This window comes from Ornithodoros turicata, chromosome 1, assembly GCF_037126465.1.
Source record: "Ornithodoros turicata isolate Travis chromosome 1, ASM3712646v1, whole genome shotgun sequence".
Classification (NCBI taxonomy): Eukaryota; Metazoa; Arthropoda; class Arachnida; order Ixodida; family Argasidae; genus Ornithodoros; species Ornithodoros turicata.
In genome coordinates this window covers 89,878,579-89,885,610 of record NC_088201.1, presented here as the reverse complement: position 1 = coordinate 89,885,610, position 7,032 = coordinate 89,878,579, and positions in this window count along the sequence as shown.

Here is a 7,032-nt window from a genome sequence, read left to right as displayed (position 1 = left end):
CATAGCGATCCAGATCCAAGGTTCACCTGCACAGCATATTACGTTAAAGAAGAGTAAGTATGAGATCAAGTTTTACTTCAAAAATTTCCTGTGACATCCCCAAAACAACTGGAACGTTGCAGGTTTCTGCATGCATTACGGATTGCCCGCGCAAATATTTACGTTATTTTCTTCGTTTCTGGGGCCTTCTGAGATGTCAAGGGTGCAGCTGGGAGTCTCGTGAGTATGCGAGGCTCCTAATGGACTGTTTAAGCGGTCCTGTGGGACCTCCTGGGCAGACCTCCGCGCTCGCAGCTGTGTAGGGTTCCTAGGCAGCTCTTCATGGGCACTCTTCTGTGACAATTGCACTTAAAGAAAGGAACATTACATCAGTACGAGAACTGGTGTCACTGTTTTTCTTCTAGTTACCTGAATCATCCAGTTTGAACAGCAGAGTCGCCTGGAAGTCCCTGTTTAATATCCGGTATTCTTCAAGGTCTTCCTCTTTCTCAGCTCCTTTTTCCTTCAACTGCTTAACTTCTGACTTCAGTTCTTCAATTTCTGTCTCCCTCTCATGCTTTATGTCCCTAGTCCCCAGTGCACTGCAGTCTTGCATCCGTCGAGCGTACTCCAAGTCAAGTTTTTGTTTCTTTTTTTTTTTTTTTTGGCATCTCAACGAGATTGCCACTAATCTATGCGTTTTTTTTCTTTGTTTTCCCCTGAAGCAAAGAGTGACAATGCAATTAATACTTTAATGCGAATGTAAACACCGCTCCATACCTTTTTCGGAATTTCATTTCTTTCTCGTTCGTCGTTCTCAGAAGAGTCAGTTTCAAAACCTTTTGCAATGCGCGGTCTTCTGTTCCTGACCTTGGTTTGAACGTCCTCTTCCGAGACTATAGTATAACAATCAGTCTTCATCATTCGATTTCCAAACACGAAGTGACATAATTCACCGCATCATTCCCAAGCATACGTCTCAATACCAACATACTGACATCCTAAAAGGAGAATCATAGCTTTGTAGAAGGTATCTGCGTCACTGTCGATTTCTTCCCCATTGTCCCAGCGCATCATATACAGGGTGTCTTTTTTAGGCGATACAGATTTTTCATAAAAACCTATAAGGGCTATAGACATGCTCCTTTCACTTCTATCATCACTGAGCCGGCGGATGTTCTGGGCCATATGTTGCTCGACCGTCAAATGACTAATTACCTAAAAATCGTTAATTAACTTTATCATTATAAAAGCTACGAAGTTGTCCCAATGAGAGCATCTGTTCCTTTCGGTGACCTGATATGGTAGCCGTTTTCAGAACAAAAATCCGTTCGGTAGATCGACCGCAAAAAATTCGTGAAGGAACACCTTTTTTTTAAATATATTTATTTTGTTCATTGCGCATCTTTGGAGACCCGTCTTTCTCGCTTGTGGAAGAAAGATCCAAAGGGAAAAAAGATCCATCGGGAAAGAACATCCAACGGGGTCACGTGAGAGATGGCAAAAAGATCTAATGGGGAAAAAGATCCAAACGAGAAAGAAGATCCATGCGGAAGAAACATCCATAGGGAAACAAGATCCACGCGGCAAAAAGGTCAATAGGGAAAGGGAATCCACGCGAGGAAGCGCGTGAGTGTGTATATCTGATCGAAAATAATGCTCAATAAGCGAGCCATCGTATCATACTGTCAGTTTGCATGACGCTTAACCCGATATTTCCACGAAAACCGCTGGACCAGGGCGATTGGAATTCAACGCGATGGAACTATCACAGAACTTGTGGGAATCTGCCCGTCGAATCCCACTCGGTTGAAGGGCGCGACCTGTCCAACACACCAAACCGCCACGCCAAAGAAAGACACTGCAGAATGTTCTGTGTCTGTATCTACTGGTGTGTAACGTGTATTATTCAGAAGAAACCGAGGAATTGCACCTGATTCAATGATATCCCACCAGAACTGGCTGGAATCAGATTCTGCTCAACCGAATTACACCCGAGTCATTGAGAAAATATATAACCCTATTCCCCCCCCCCCCCCGACGCTGCTGAAAACTATAACAACAAATTTCTAGCCGTATGGCATATATGCCTTCTGTCAGATTTTCATTTTTATTTTTTTATGGTAGTACCTCAAGGCGCCCCATTGGGGCATTACATGAGGGGGGTAAGCGAAGGTAAAAGTTTACACAAGTAGAAACATAAATACAGTCGACCCCCGTTTACCCGGACGGTGCCGTTCCCGGCGAAATCGTCCGGATACCGGAGCATCCGGATAAATGAAACGACCGAATCGAAACGTCCTACAGAGCAAGGTTTAATTAAAACACAGAAATCTCGTCAATATCAGCTGTTACATAGTAGTGTAGGCACTCGATTCCTGCAAACTTTAGCTAATTGCATAGAGTTGAGCCACGCTGTTGCGCTGCTCGAAGAATGTCAGTGCGGACGCAAAGTGTCAATGTCGGAGCCTTGTTTCTCACTGGCGTCATCGGCACCGTCTTGCTGCACATCATCGGAGGCAACAGCAGCAATCACACCGTCATCAGTCATAGCTGCACACGCGTCATCATCCTTATCAACGTCAACGTAGTCAGAAACCGCAGCATCATCTACGGCAGGCGCAGTGAGCCTCTGCATCAGGGATCGCAGGTCAGTTTGGGGAATGTCTTCCTTGGCCAACGGGCCGTAAGCAGCAGGCCCTCGGGTTGGAGTTTTCCCCTCTAGAACCGGACAGTTGCTCGAGATATTTCCAAATGACTCTACTGGTCAACGTGACCCGACGCACACAAATAGAAAAGGGGGTCATCGTGCACGGTTGTCTCCCCTACGGAGGAATGTAGGTCTCTGACGTGTGAGGGGAATATCCCCAACACAGCGAAAAGGGTGACGAAGCGGGGTCAGCGTCTCCTCTTACTCACGGTAGTCCGGATAACTGAAGCTGGATTACAAGAATTTTCGACTTTCGTTCCCTGGAATTCTCGTCCGAGTCCGGAAGCTGAAGTCCGGATAAACGAGAACAAAATACATGGAGGAAAATCCGTTCCCGTGCCTTTTGTCCGGATACCGCGGGATCCGGATAAATGAAGTCCTGATAAACGGGGGTCGACTGTAACACGGAAATATTAAATACACAGGAAATTGGCTAGTTCTCCTTGAACACAATAAAATCGTTAATTATGACAATGTTCTGAGGAAGACAGTTTCACTCGTTGAATGTGCACGGAAAAAATGAACGAGAAAATTGGTCAGTGTTGCATAGAAAACGTTCAACTTTAAGAATGTGGTCATGTCTCGGCGATGTAGAGGAAGCAGGTGTGATGAAATTCGGTCGTAAAAAGTTGTTGTGAAAAAACTTGTGAAAAAGACAAAGTCGTACAAACTTCCGGCGTAACACAAGATCAGGAAGGTCTAGAGATAGCTTGATTGATGGAATGCTAGAAGGATAGTAATAGACATTAGATATGAACCATGCGGCACGGTTTTGGAAATATTCTAGTAAGTTATTTAGTGTAAGTAAATGTGGATCCCATATAGAGGAAGCGTACTCTAATTGGACGAATAAGGGTAGTGTATGCAAGTCTTTTAACAGATGGTGGCGCATGCTTTAAATTACGGCGTAGGAATCCAAGTTTACGGTTAGCTTCGTTGATAATTGCATTAACGTGAGTCGTCCAACTAAGATTCGAAACTAGAGGAATCCCTAGGTATTTATATGAGTCAGATTTAGAAATAGGACAATTATTTAAGGTGTAATGAGCGTTAGAAGGTTGTCTAGAACGCGTGAAAGAAACGTGCGAGCATTTAGACGTATTAAGGGAAAGCTTCCAGATAGAACACCACGCGGAAATGAGATCAAGGTCATGTTGAAGGGCTAGCTGATCAGTAACGGAAGATGTGCTGCGGTAGAGAACACAATCATCTGCGAAGAGGCGAATATTTGAAGAGAGGGAATTAGGAAGATCGTTAATAAAGATTAGGAAGAGAAGTGGTCCAAGTACTGACCCAAGTACCCTGGGGTACGCCGGATAACACAGGTAATGGAGAAGAGAGGACATCATTTACCAGCGTTATTTGGTAACGGTCGTGGAGGTAATTTTTGAACCAGCTAAAAACAAGGGGATGTAAGTTAAGTAGCGATAACTTATAAAGAAGACCTGGGTGAATTACAGTATCGAATGCTTTGGAGAAATCTAAAAATATGGCGTCCGTGCGAATGTTATTGTCTAAGTTAAACTGAATGTCATGTATGAAGCAAGCTAATTGGGTGTCACATGAGTAGCCCTTTCGAAAGCCGTGTTGGTTACGGTGAAAAAAATTATTTGACTCAAGGTGGGTGGAGACACGCGAGAAGATTATATGTTCAAGGATTTTGTATGGGATACTAGTTAAAGCTATCGGACGATAATTCAGAGGATCCAGCTTATCGCCTTTTTTAAAGAGTGGAACTATCTTTGACAAACGCCAGTCTCTAGGAACAATACCGGAGGCAAGAGATTGAGAAAAAATTAGAGATAAGTATTGGGATGAGATTGCCTTTGTGTTCTTTAACATTTTAATATTGATGCAATCAAGGCCACAGGCGGATGACAGCTTCATATTTTCAGTGACATTCTCAATACCATTAGGTGTGATATTAATTGGACACATAGGAGGAAGTTGGTACGGCCGCGACAATGATGGCTGAAAACGAGAATCATCAACAAAAACACTAGCGAATGCATTATTAAAAATGTTACAGGAAACCAAATCGGGAACAACTGAACCATCAGCACCTTTCAGAGAAATCGCATGGCTTGACTTGGGGTTAATAACACGCCAAAATTTTTTTGGATTAATTGTAATCATGTTAGGAATATGTTTTGCATAGAAGCTACGTTTCGCATTCAGTCAGTTCGCGTTCAGTTGCGGTCTCTCTGAGTATCTTGGCACAGTTGCGGTAAAGAGCAAATACTGACTCAGAGCCGCTTCTTTTCGCTTGTCTGAAGAGCCGCATTTTCTTGTTACTCAATTGTTTAAGTTCCGACGTATACCAGGGCTGCGTACGAGTACCCCTTACTGTACAAGAGGGGACGAAATCCTCTATAAGCTGAAGAATTTTATTTTTGAAAACTTCCCAGTTACGATGAATGGAATAGCAGCTGAAAGATGCTGAGAACGATGGGAAAAACAATGCAAGCTCCTCGTTGATTTTATCAAAGTTGGTCTTGTCATACAGCTTAATGGTTTTGCTTTTACTCTTTGGACGCTTAGAAGAAAAGCAAAGAGGAGCAATCACAACCCTATGATCGCTGAGGGATATCGGATACAGAAGATCACCAAAAACCGCAGGGTCTGTTGTGAGGACGAGATCGATAATATTAGATGTGGATGAGGTTATTCGTGTCGGTTCGGAAACCAGCTGGATCAGGCCAAACTTTAGACATATATCTACGAAGTTGCTTTCCTCCCTTGTGCCACCACAGGGGATAGCCCAATCTATTCCGGGGTAATTAAAATCACCCAAGATGATCATATTATGTTGCTGAAAGTGCACGGAAAGTGATGCAAGCACCTCAGAAAAAAGAGTCACAAAACTAGAAACACCAGGTGGCCAATACAACACTCCTATCAATATATCACTAAGCCCTAGCTTGGTGGATATCCAACACATTTCAAGTGGGGAGGGACCTGTGTCAACACGAATTGACTGGAATGTGTTTCTAATACCAATAAGTACGCCACCACCCCGACGGTTAGTACGATCACAACGATAAATAACAAAATCGTTACAAGAAGGCAAGATTTCAGAATCATCAATATCAGTGGTCAGTCAAGTTTCAGTTAATACAAAAATATCGCTACAACAGTCATTTATAAGGCTATACAAGTCATCACGTTTAGGCAACACGCTTCTAATGTTGGTGTATAAGATTGAGGTCTCGGTTACCTGGGAACGCGGCTGACCACAGAAAGTGCCTAGTTACGATGGTACCTCACGCACAGTGTCCGTCACATGGTCATAGACGAAACACTTATTGTTGACAGAAAAAGTAGGGCCGGTTGGTACAACTCCATTTGTAGCGACAATTTGTTTGTTGTTGTCCATTTGTTTGGCTGTTGACGCAGTGTGCGACGCAGGTATGGAAGAAGAGGGGGAGGGTACGGATGAGAAGATTGTATTTGGTTTTATGTTCGGCTCATTCCAGTAAAAGTGGTTGAAAGTTGCAACCTGTTCTTTCCTATTCAGTGTCTAACCGTGTGTCCTTATTCTTGTCGCTACAAATGGACTTATTCTTGGTCGCAAAATTGGTCGCGAAGATTCGCAAAAATTTGGAGCCACACACATAAGAGTTTTGCAATAGTCCCCAACTTCCTCATCCTAAGAGAAGAAAATGCTTCGTTGTGAATCACCACTATCCGGACAGGAATTTAGCAGTCTCCCGTTTTGCAGGAAGGTGTCATTGCATTGCAACAGTCACAAAGTCATTTCAAAATATCCCTAACTTGCAGGGAGCACGCCGATATCAATAATTGAGTCCAAGTAGTTCACAACACCAGGAAGCATGGGGCGGGGGGGGGGGGATGTAGGGGGAAAACGCGGTCAGCCTGCTCTGAAGTGGCGGCTCGGTGCACCCAGGGGAGGGTGAAAGATGGAGGGAAGAGATGATGGTGGCACAGGAGAGGGAGCGGTGTGCTAACCCTCTTGCTCTGGGATTAGGTAGTCCAAGAGGACTACCCACCATAGAAAACATGTGAGCATCCCTCAGTAGTCTTTATTTGGGATGCTCCCTGTACCACGGTAACCGCCAGGATTATTGGCGAAGTTACCCCATGGGGAAGCGTGGGGACGTGCTCTGCTACATACGTTTCTAATCTGTCCATCTCGGAAAGCAACAGTCTATTCCTCCAAAGCACGCTTGGGCATTGCGGTCTTCCTATGGCGAGGGGATCAAGCCTTAGAGCATGCACCCGATACTGAGTGGCATGCTGCGAGGTTCGAAGCCACTGCAACAGCTCTGCCAAACTCGGGTGCCGCCTGTCGATTGGACTCAGTAGGCCGTTGTGTCAGCCTG